This window comes from Alosa sapidissima, chromosome 1 (genome assembly GCF_018492685.1).
Source record: "Alosa sapidissima isolate fAloSap1 chromosome 1, fAloSap1.pri, whole genome shotgun sequence".
In the NCBI taxonomy this organism is placed as follows: Eukaryota; Metazoa; Chordata; class Actinopteri; order Clupeiformes; family Clupeidae; genus Alosa; species Alosa sapidissima.
Window position 1 is genome coordinate 47,019,284 of NC_055957.1, and position 13,218 is coordinate 47,032,501.

Below are 13,218 nucleotides of genomic sequence, written 5' to 3' on the forward strand. Positions count from 1 at the left end.
ATGCAGTGTGACAGTAGGCTATTTCTGTAAAACAAACTAATTTATTTGCGAAACTTTATGCAGTAGAACTACACGCAGTAGGCAGGGCCGGCCCGAGGCATAAGCGAATTAAGCGGCTGCTTGGGGCCACCAGGGGGCCCCCAATCGAGTTTCTTTCTTTTTTTTACATAATAAATAACGTAAACAAGTGACATCAATGAATGAATAAATGAAACAATTCATAATTTAAAACAAGAAAATTCTGATTTCATCATCAATATGCCTGCCTACCTCTACTGTGTCTGCCAGCCTTTGAGTCACGCGCATAAACTAGACACCTCAGGTGCATAGACAATTCGTGCAGACACTGCATCAAGTTCAAAAATCGGAAGAGACGGTAATGTTAAGAAAAGTATCCCTCTGGTGCCAAAAACAGTAAGAAGAAAATGACAGAGGAGGAGAAAAACGAGCAAGATACAGGTATGTTTGCATGATTATTTACAGTATGTTTTGTGCTTGAGGCAGCTAGCTAGCTGTCATGATCTAATAATATAAGCCATCACCAGAGCTAAATCCCCGCCATCAACAGAGAAATGTCTCCCATTAATATATATTTATCTAGATGTATTTCAGATGTCAAGGATATTGGGATTGTTTTGGATGTTTAATCAAGCATGTACCCTAGCCATAGGTGGGTTTTGTTGTAAATTAAAGTTAGCTAGCTGACTGAAGTGGACATTAGCACTACAGTAGCTACATGAAAACGTACTGTAGCTGAAGGCAAATGTACCACAGAGGGATTGTTTCTGATTTCGCACCTGAAAGTGTTGATAGTTTATTACTGTTCTATAATAGAAGCTATGTGACATAGTGGTAAGTCTGATAGCAACAGCAGGCTAAGCCCAGGCTCCCAGTCCCAACCCCAACCCACTGACTAGCGCGACTCTGGGCAATCGTAACGTTCCAGCTTCATAGGCAAAGATGGAACAGTACGTGCGCTCTGCTCTATGATCTTTGGAGAGAGATGGTAGTGTTTGAGAAAATATACCATGTTGGGTGGGGAGACTTCTGTGATGAAAATAGACTTACATTTGATTAAGATAGTGGCATGTGATGTAGCGGTGCTACCCTAATATTTAGGCTGCAGTAGATCACCATGTTAAGCGTTCACCATACTGCAATACTTTTGATTATGCCTCATTTGCCAATAGAATATGAATTGTTACATGTGGAATTGCTTGTTGATGAGTGTAAGTAATGATTTTTTTCTTTTTCTTTTCAGAGACACTGTTGAAGTACTTTGGAGCACATCTCTACCACTACCTAACTCTACCTCATCAAGTGTCTGCCTCCATGGCTGATGACACAGAAGGTGAGGTTTTCTTGATGGCAAATGGTTACATAGCCTGTTAATATGACATGACACATTTAACATTGTTTTTGTTTTATTTATTTATGTATTTATTTAATCATTGCAGGTTCGTCCACTGCAGAGTTGCAGATACCTGAAAGCCAGGAACGAAGTAGGAATAAGTATCTATTTTTTGGGACATTTTATTTTTGATTATTAATGTTTGTCTATTTTGGTTTTATTTTGTAGTTGAAGATTGCTCATTTAATGCACATTTGCGGATTTGTTCTGCAAATCTGTTGAAAAACAAGTCATTAAACGGATGTACTTGTTTACAACAAATACAAATGCTGTTGTATTTTGTTATTTGTCAATTCAACTTCAGTAAACCACCCTTAGTGCTTCACTTTGAATATGAATGTTTTAAATAAATCTGTAAATAATAAATAAATTAGTACCCTCTAAGATTAAAAGGTGACAGGGTTGGTGTAAATAACAACTAATACATTGGTTTATGAAGCACATGGGGCCAGAAGTCTAGAGCGGAGCCCCAAAACATTTTTGGCATGTGAGCAAGGATGGATTACTGAATGAGCCTACCGAGTCCTTATGCATCTGTGTCCAGGGGGACAGTAGTTCATAATCAGTCACTGTATTAATACATAACCTCACTGTATTAATTTATAATATGTCATTATAGTGTGAAGTTGTCAATTATCGCCAAGCACAGGTGACTCTGCGTTGTGGGAGGGGGCCCCCAAATCAAATTCTGCTTAGGGCCCCCAAAAGGCTCGGGCCGGCACTGCATGCAGGACATAATGTTTGCGTAGGAGAGAGAATGAGAATAAGAGCGCAAGCACGCACGCAACCACCAAGGATTAGAACACTAGGATAAGATTTGAAGGACATGGACATACATCTTTCTTTCGAAAACAGAAATGGTGAGGCAAGGTAGGTAAGAGAGATACATTGCTGGTCAAAACGTTAGCGTAAGAACTGGTTTATAATGCTGAATGAAGCACAAAGCACATTTACTAAAGCACATCCACTGTTTAAAGTCACAAACACAACGAACTAACTTTTATGCATGCGCGAACCTATACATACCGGTAGATATGGCTGTGTAGTCTGTGCCATAACATTTATTCCTGCAGGCTGCCCGTTTTGGCTGTCATACTTTTAAATGGCTTCGGAAGAAGTAGGCCTACATAGACCATAACTTGTACTACTATCATCTCCTTTAAGAACTTTTCCCAATATTTCCCATAGCCTATATCGCTTTTCCTGAAGGGGTGTCTTTATTATTTTAACTCGCGTCTTCAGCTTCTTTACTGTATTGATGCTTTACTGTATTGATGCTTGCCTTCTCGTGATATTTTAAGTAGGCCTATTTGTAGAAAATATATATTTAATTAATTTTACCTGACCCGCCCGCAAATGACCCTATCATTAAAATATTTTGTTTATGACTCATAACCGCGGGTGACCGCTTAATTTCGGGCAGACCGCGCAACACTGTGCGCTATGTAGATCATTTCTCGTACCATTTAATTTCTCAGAATTTAGGTCTACTAGGCCTACAATAACGTCATCACCAAATACATCTTTTATTTTTAGTTGATCGACCACAAAGAGTAGCATAGGCCTACTGTGCACAGTGCACTGACAACTGTATAGCAGCCCAAGGTAACCAGTTGTTGTAGAGGAGAGGCAACCCCTTGTTTCAGATAGCCTGGACAACATGTTACCTGGGTGTTGCCTACGTTATTAATTAATGGTAGCCTACAATAGTTAATTGATTCGCGTAACATATTAGTTGGCTCAAAGAGTAGGGAATCAGGATGGAGAGAGTCACGCGTGTGTTGCTTTTGCGGGATCGAATCCAGTTTAATGCTAGTTTTCAAAACATATATTTTTTTTACATGTCTTTTGTCCGAGTGGCTGTAATGTAGCCGAGCGCTCATGGCGTATGAAAAGCGACTTCAAACTGCCTAAAACAACTTGTTTGTGAATGTCTGACAACTGCTGCAGCGCATGCACGCACAAGGAAACCAGTAGGTGGAGAAACCAGAAGGCACACAACACCGGAACGATTTTAAGGCTATTTCGCATAGGCTACTCAATGGTGCTATTTCACATTATAGCGACCCCCACTCACCGGGGTTAGGTGGAAGGTGTTAATAAACGATTGGCGTAGCCTACAGTGGACTAGGGCTGTCAAAATTGCTCAAAAATGACGTTCGAATATCCCCTCTAAAATAAACACATGTATTCGAATATATTGGAATATCTAGGCTATATTATTTGCGGATTATGTCAGTGACGCGCATCATGTCATCTGTTTTTAACTTTTTGTATGGTTATTGCTTGACAGGGGGGATCCCAAGCAGCTTTCAGCCATAAGGCATTTCCTAATTCACCTGACACTGATATTCAAAATGTTGAAACTATTTCGGCATAGCCTATAAACAGTTTAATTAAATGTAATGTTAGTTGTAAACAAACGGGCTACTTGGTGAGGCTTGGCCTCACAGATAGGCCTATTAACTGACTGCCCGATTCACGTTGGCTGGGGGGCAGGGGGGGCCATCAGACATTTGTTCCCAAGGGTCTATGAATTGTTAATCCGGGCCTGCCCCCAACGAACGCAACTTTCCACCTCTGAGACAGCTTAAAAGAAGTCTAGAGGACTCCTAACTCACTGACCTACTTACTGTAGGCTGCGCAAACCACAGGCCTTTTTTTGGGCAAGCCTGCATTCAAGGCAGGCCTTCTGTTAAAGAATTTTATATAAATCCTGCGCTAACAGTAATCCTCCTACCCCCCGCTACCACAGCTGTGGATAGTGTGGCATGCTCACGCTTTATGTCTCCTTCTTGCAAACTAAGCCTATAGCCCAACCATTTACGTCTTCAAAAAATAACAACTTGCCAGATATGCCTTCATATCTTTGGGCTTCATTCAGCATTTTGTTCTTCCACTGGAAATGACTCTTCTATATTTGCTGCCTGCTGCATCCTTTCTGTTTGTATTGTTTAGAAAAGGTTTGACGTCTTGAGTTAATGCATTAAACATTGTTTGCTGGTAACCAGCCACAAATAGCCTACAGATTCTTGCGTGCGTACATTCTCTATTCTCTCCAAAATGTGCCCGTTCTATAGGCTGGCCAAGTGCGTAATTCTGCGGCATAAAGCAGTATTTGTTTATTGTACAGAAAAATAAAAATAATCTGTCAAGCAGTCAGTTGACTACATTGCAGTCAATAAGTAGGGCAAATTACGAAACCAAAACGTGGGTCATAGTTGTCTAAGCCTCTGCTGTGAGGCCAAACCCATGAACAAAGACGCATTGATATCTGCAATAGAGTTTTTTTTGGCGAAACAAGCTCACAGCCGAACGAGTCATAGCACTGAAGGGAGAGGCAACTGGCATGTGATCTCCCCACGGGCCAATGGATGTGTTTTGTCAAGTTGCAAAATGCTATTCGTTTTAACGAATTTTTATGATAGTATGAAGTACTTTTTGTATAGGGTACTATCTTAATTGCTTTATACTCAATACTTGACCAATGGCTATTGCATCTGTCTATTGAAAGTGAGAATGTGGCATGTGATCTACTGTGTGGGCTTCATAAAATAAAATAAACAGATTGCTAATGGCCTACATGGGGTGCGTTTCAACTATGGATGTTAGCTTTTTACTAACAGGATGCATCGTTCAACTAACCAACATGCAAGTTACGACTGTTTCCCAAAACTGTCGTACTTACATAGTACTGTCTGTAAGTTTGAACCATTTAAATTTGAACCATTTCCAGTTTGAACCAGTTTCCAAACTTCAGTAGTCTGGACTAAGGTGGTTAATGACATTTAGTAGCACGTGAACGGGCACCTGCACATACTTCTGTGGCGCATTGCGTTAAGGCCGGCAGATGACAGCCGCCGTTGCACAGCAGTTACCAGTCCAAGAGTTCAAATCTGGGTTAAGATTTTGACAACAATATTGACATCGTTGTTTAGCTAAGTTTATCTTTTGTGCAGATCATATTATCAAAATCAGAATCCGTCTTCTTGGCTTGGTTTGCATAAACTAACAAGGACCCCCCCCCCCCCCCCATGAAAATCAAAGCTGACTCGTCAAAAAGTGTGCACCACCTTATTATTATCTGCAGGTGAGTGACTTTTACTTACGTGCAAATTGACTTTTAATTTATGTATTTTCTGCCTTGGGCATTTTAAAATATGGATGTATGGTGGTTAGAAGTGTAAATATCAGTTAGAAACCTAAATATATTTATAATTATTAATTTGAAAACAAATAACTGGCGTCAGTGACGTCTTTGACATGAAGATCCCTGGAACTATGCTTCTACTAGCATTCTACCACAGGTCGAGAGGTGTAGTTGTAAATATAGCTGCAAGTTGCAATGAGGGGGCCAAGCAGGATAGGCCGGAGTAGACACGGCGACAAGATAGAACTCAGACACCCGCGATCAACACTTTCAACAAGTGTCACATCAAAACATAACTGACTTTGTTGGGCTGAAACAGGGCTGAGTATTGCTTCCGCCTCCGCCAGCCAGCCCCCCCCACCTAATCACCCCTGCCCGTCCCACCCCGCCCTGCCGTTGCATGCACGCATTAGAATGAACTAGATGGAACATGTTGTCATCAGTTTCACATCAAAAAATAAAAGATCGATAAAACACATCAGCAACTACAGATCAAAATGCAATATTGCTAATTACAGTGCCCCCTACAGGTCAAAGGTCACCAAATGTTTTGTGCGTCCTCCTAATGGGGTCATGAATCTATGTAGTAAGTTTGGTTATGATACATAGTAGGGTTGATGAGATATGAGCTTATTTCCTGTTTGGCGGCAATTTCGATTGGCTGTTACGGAAGACTACTTTTGTCAATTGTTCCAGAAAGCAATATATTGATAGGTTATGGTCTGAAGATGGTCTGTGCCAATTTTGGTGAAGATCAGATGAAATTTGTGACCTGTGAAAACTTTTTGATGTTTTTGATTAAATCCAATATGGCGGCCGAATCAATTATGATGACATCACAAGTTGGCCTGGGTTGGCCTAAGGACCTCCAACAGTATTACCTGAAACCACTAGTGCATTTTAATTCTAAGCACAACAGCAGCTACAGGCCAAAAGGCATGTTTCTTAATTACAGCGCCCCCTAGAGGTCAAAGGTCACCAGATTTCTTGAGCGTCCCCCTGATTGGGTCCTGAGTACATGTACTAAGTTTGGTTATGACAGATGAATGGGTTGCTGAGATATGAGCTCACTTCCTGTTTGTGTTCACTCACTTCCTGTTATGTGAGTGAACACACTTCCAACTTTGGCCTGTTGGTGGCGCTAGAGGGTTCGAGTTGCCGACATGAAACTTGGTGACATGAATCATGGGACTGTCCCTAATCAGTGTGCCAAATTTCACTCATTTGGGCTGCCATAGACTCCCATTGCGGAAGCGTAATAATAAGAAAAGGTAGAAACACAATGGGTGCCTCGCAGCTTCGCCCTCAACTACACAACTTTACGATAGTGGTTGCGAACGTTCGTTGCTACTATGGTTTTGGAAAAAACACTAACGTAGTGTAACGATGCATTGGACTAGGCCTATGTAAGTTCCAAATATGAATGTAATTCTGCGGCATAAAGCAGATAAATAAAAATGACATGTCAAGCAGTCAATTGACTACATTGCAGTCAAGAAGTAGGGCAAATTAATTTACGAAACCAAAACGTGGGTCATAGTTGTCTAAGCCTCTATAGCGTAGCCTGTTAAAAACGTCGCAGAAGCCTACCCAAGGCTACAGATTAATTCTGAACAGTTATTTCTCTACTGGCTCAATTATCACACCACTGTTTTGATTTGCGTAGTTGCGTTACCCCAACACTGACAATAATGTAGACAGAAAATGTCGATTTCGATTTTCGTTACCAGTAGTCAAGCCTTAAGCCATACCCAAGTAGCCTAAATGGGGCGGCAGGCAGAGCGATGTACAGTGTCAGAGCGATGCACAGTGGCTGAAAGTGGTACTAAATCTTCACGCAGCTTCACGCCTCGTAATGCGCGACTGAAGTGGCCATTTGAAAGCGATGCCCAATGTATAGCCTACTTGAATATGGAGATCATGTGCTCCATGCCTACCTCTGATCAGTCAGAGTGAGGCCTACATCACTTTCAGTGCTCCATGACAATTGAAAATACACATATTTGAGGGTAATGCAAAGATTCTGTATTTAATTAGGTGTGCCCGACCAATTTGAGGGCCGCTTGGGCCAAATATGCCAGGGCCGATTTTTGGTCCCAGTCCGCCCCTGGTGACCGCTTTGATGGGAGAGGGACTGCACCGTCCTTAGTGACTCGGTGTCCCAGGAAGTCAATGGTGGAGAGACCAAACTGGCACTTGGCGGGGTTGACAATTAGCCCATGTTGGCAGTGTGGAAATTGCAGTAAATCGCAAGAGACAATTTCTCACGTTGAGCACACAAATGCGTATGTTGTTTATTTTCGTAGGAAAAACACTGAAATCAAAAATGGCACTGTCCAGCAACACAACAGGCATGGGACTCAACGTCATTACACATTCAGAACATTTAAAGGGGCCGCAATCCCTGAACAATCATACTTACATGAAGAGACTAAGGACAGTAAATGACATGCATAACATATTAAGTTTATCACTGCATGAAGAACCACGTGAAGAACAAAGTGCTGTGTTCATAATGAACGGTAACAACAAGGGTGAATTATGTATGTCACATTCACTACACTAATATCAAATAAAGAGTAATTGAAAAAGAGGCTGAACTTGTATATCCGATTTAGGTATGTGTTACAGCCAGCTCAGTAAGATTAGATTAGATTAGAAAACAGAGATAAGGTTAATCAAAAAATCTATTGTAAGAAAATAACAAAATGTGTGCATACAATTGCATGTGTCAGTAGTTAGAAAGAAAGTGGGGGACTCACTAACATGGAGAGTAGAATCCCTTAAATAGTGGAAATCAAAGACGGATGATCAATACATTCAATTACCAGAAAGATTCTTGTAAAACATGTATAGAGGTGGGTCTTAAAAAAGTAGAATATCGTGGAAAAGTTACCCCCAAGTTATCAAAAAGTTGATCGTTCATATATTCTAGATTCATTAGATATAAAGTGTATTTTGAGATACTCATTTTTGGTTTTCATGACCTGTAAGCCGTAATCATCAAGATTACAACAAAAAATGGCTTGAAATATTTCACTTTATATTTAACGAATCTAGAATATATGAAAGATCCACTTTTGAACTAAAGTTTAGGGGAGGAAATGAACTTTTCCACAATATTCTATTTTTTTGAGACCCACCTGTAGTGTTCATGATATTCTTTTGTTTCAGGAGACTGGAAGAATTCCTGGAAGAATGAGCCAAGCAAAACCATGGTCTCTGTAATATGTCTGCGTCCTACTTTTAGCAATCATTTTACCCATGTCTCTAAACAATTAGTTTGTGCTTTCCTTCTGTACTTAAGTCTACAGTATCTTTATCCATTTGGGAAAATTACCTTAAACTGTGAATAATTTGTGGATAATGGGACACCTCTCTATCTCTCTCTCTCTCACACACACACACACACACACATTTCTCTGATGGAAATTAGAGATTGATCCCCTGCCAGCTATATGCAAATGTTGCTTTATGATCCCATTGGGATTTCAGCCACAGTGAAGTTAACAGACGGCTACAATCCCCCCACCTTTGACAAATAGTGCAGAGAAGATAATACATCTACAGCATGTTCTGCATGTTTTACATTTTCACTGAGCTCTACATTGATTGACAAACTTTTTAGGCAGTTTCTGGGCCCTATCCGGCCAGCCACACACTTTAATCCGGCCCGCCGAGCATTTCATTTGGTTATCATAGGCTGCTCGCTATTTTTTAACTGTGAGAGGGCACAGCCATAGGCAAAGCACCAGCCATAGGCTATATCTGAGTGAAGCTGGCAAAATTATGAGAACTAAACATGTGGACACAATGCTTAAAGTGACAGTGAGCCATTGATAAATGAGTTAAACAGCATCAAATTAGCAGTATTTGTTAAGAAATTAATATTTTATTATTTTAAAATTACTTTGACATTATTAGCATTTATATGATATCATATATATATATATATATATATATATATATCCATGATAAAGATTTAGTTATTATCAAAAAAATAACTCTTTATGAACTCTTTTTGAACAATTATGCTAATAAAACAACCTTTCACCAATAACAATGCTTTATATTTATTTTAGAACCAATTTATCCACAAAATATAGTGCAATATAACTGTTATAATGGCGTTTACAAACGGAAGTTCGGAAGGAGCATGACTGAATTTGCCACGCCTCCCTCTTCAATTAGTCAGGCTATTTATTCACAGTCTACCTGCCGAAGTTGCAGCATCAGTGTGATTTTGCTTGCAAAGACGTGCTACTCTGCTCGCAAAAGACGTGACTAAGCTAGTTATTATGGAGCTCAACTCACATGCCTCCGGTAGTGATTTCGAGGATGACTCTTCAGTCATTCCTCCCACTCCACCCGCTCTTCCTGGTCCCGCTGCTCCCAGTCGTGGGCGGCCGCGTCAAATTGCATCTCCTCTGGAGCCAAGACACCATTCGCACAGGTTGGCTTCCCCAGGGCTTCCAATCGCCGGGTTCACAGGGCAGCTATAGCCGCACGACCCGTAGAAGAAGAACCAATCCTTGGACCATTTCAACCCTCAGAGCTGAGTTGGATGCACATGGGATCTCTATTCCCCGTTCTGCAAGGAAAGCAGTCCTGTTCCACCTTCTCCAACATTCAGATTCCCAGCAGCAAGCTTCCCAAGTGCTCCTAACCCATTCACCAACAACTTCAAGCCAAGGACAATATTTTCCCGATTTTTCTCCTGAGCTTCTCCCCAGTCAGGGCGTTGAGCAGGAACTCGATCCCCTTTCGCTTTCGCCGAGCAACCGAGCACCAGCGCCGCAGCATGGAGCTCTGTTCCTCCAGTGTCTCTCCCTCTGTCTCTATAGCATGCTTTTCCGACTCAGCAAGTTATGGGTGCCCACGCGCAACCCTCTACCTTGCTCTCTGCTACAGCTGTCTCTTTCTCTGTTCCAGCTAATCAACCCTCTCCTCGTTTCTCTCTGCCGACCCAGGGTGCTGTGCAACTTCCTCCCCTCACCTCGTAGCGACCACGTCGCTGCCTTTGCCCTTTCCCTATCCTCTCCCACCGGCGCGAACCACATTCGCGCCCGCGTCTCTTCCCCAGCGAGGACCGCGTCCCTGGTTTTCCCTCACCCCTCTTTTCCTGGATTGGTGCCACCACCCTATCCGGTTTCGGCTTCTCATCAGCTCCTTCCCTTCCGCTCACACTCAGTCAGTCAGCCACCCCTATAGTGTCTATCCCCAGGTGTCCGTTCCCCATACGGGCTCGACAGAGGCCAGCGCCTCTTTCCGTTTGCCCGCCTACACTTTGGCCTCAGCAGTACTCATGCAGATATTGATTTTTATTCCCTCCTTTCGTCTCTGTCAGATCTGTATCAAACCAGGGACATTGAGAGCGGTCCAGTTACGTTAACACTCAAGTCCGCAGGCCCCGCCACTCGCATATTGTCCTTCCCTGAGTTCGCGGTGGCTTTCACGAGATATACAGAGGTTATTTGCTCCGTGTTGCCCCAGAGGCGCCGCGAATTAGTATAGCGGGGCTAGCCATTTCTTTTGGGGGTAATAATTTCCGTCTGTGAAATTGTGAAAATGGATAGTAGGCCTAATAAACCACAAAAGCGCAAGGGGGGCGCACAGAAGCTGCGAGACAAAAAGCTAAAAATGCCAAACACAGCAAAATGTGTCAAAATCACAGAAATGTTCACCCCAAGGTCGACTGTTACAGCGGGTGCAGGGCCATCGACATCGAGTGCACAGGCTGAAGTGGAACATAGCTTTGATGTGCAGTGTAGTAACACAGAGGAAGGCGAAGTACAGGTGGATTCGGAGGAGGAGGAGAGAGACGTTACGTTTGATGTGCAGTGTAGTGACAGAGGAAGGAGAAGTGGATTCGGAGGAGGTGGGGAAAGACGTTACGGAGGAGGAGGAGAGAGACTTTACCCAGCAGGGACAAATTGAGGAAGAGGTCAGAATAGCTACTGTAAATGTTAGCAGAACGAAGAGGGACATTTCATGCAGGGAGGGCTGTTGTGTGTGTGTGTGTGGAGGGCTGGGTGACCACCTGCTCCTCCGCTTTCGATTGACATGCATTTGAGCGTTTCTCTGCAACATGCACCAGTAGCAAAGAAGCCATCTGCATTTTACATTGCGCTATCCGATTGTCGTCGACGCGGAGAAGAGAAAAAATTAAATAAATTATCCACAACAAATCAACGACTGGTCGGCCTCAGAACGCACTCAACTTTTTGAGATATAAAGTCAGTCATGATTGGTCGAAATTGTTGTCAATCTTGACGCAGTACAATAAGCAAACCTATCACATTTCTGTGCGCATACAGGCAGGTACACACACGTAGGCTACACACGCACGCACTCAGAAAGACAATAGAATGACACATAAATTCTGATAGCCCGTAACAATGAAAATGTTTTGGGATGTGTGTATCTTCACTTGATAGTATCTGGGGAGATTGTAGGCTAAAAGCGTGTAAATGCTCAACATAGGAAATAATTACAGGACTCATTTTATTCAGTCAGACTTAAAACATGCATAATAATAGTAGAGTTTTGTGCACAACCTCGTCCTTGCTGGTTTGGAGGTGGTCACCCTAGTGTGTGTGTGTGTGTGTGTGTTTTAATAGCCTTTGTTTTCAAATAATGCTATGAGTAGACTCACTGTACAACTTAGTGTTATTTTAGCTTGCCATAAAGTTATAGTTTGAAGGTGTTACAGCTTACAGTTATTACTATCATGTAATATCAGTGAAACATTGCTTTCCCGAAATGGATGATAAATGTGCACATATACTGTATCCTCTGGTATGTTGTGTGCCTCAGTATATCGTATAAATAATCATGGTGGGCCGCCATGGCCAAAAATGCCCGGGCCATTTTTTAGTCCCAGTCCAGCCCTGCTACAGGACGTCTCTCGCGTTTACAACAGCTCGATGTAATGTAGGCTACTAAGCCAACAACATGGGCACAGGTTCCCTGTTAAATCCCAAGATGAAAATGCTCATTAACCAACTACTATATTCTTACTACATCAAATATTAACGTAACTTAACATATCTTAGTATCAATCTTCCGCTAGCTAGCTAGCTAGCATTAACGTCAGTGGTTTTTGCACGGTGATTTGCACGTCTACTCGCCACAACTGCTTGTCACCTTGTATGTATTCTAAAGTTTTGAATACACCCCTCCATAGCATAATTAAGTCCCTTTTGATAGCATCTGGAGGAAAGTAAATCCTCTTATCGATCAAAACGTCCTCAAAGCCTGCTTTCATATATTGTCCGTTGCCATTGTCCACAATGTATTTCTAATCAAGTCTGGTTTGTTTGTCCGAGTTTTCACACGGTAACAATGGGGGGGGGGGGGGGGGGGGGGCTTAGCGACAGGTCAATTGGTTCCCGAGAGACTGAGATAGATAGCCGGAAACCCAATGATGCCTCTGCATACCATTTTGACCACCTTCACTTTGATCAACAGTTGCTTGAACCAGTTGCAATTCCATGTTACGAGACCCCGCTAACGCTTTAGCCAACAAGGAGACGATTCAAACGACATATGACATGATGGTTGTGTTAGGTTGTGGCCATGATACACACATGCACCCTACCATGTGCTCCCAGAGAAGTTGCAATGTGCTCGCGTCAGCTTCAAAGAGCGAGCTTTG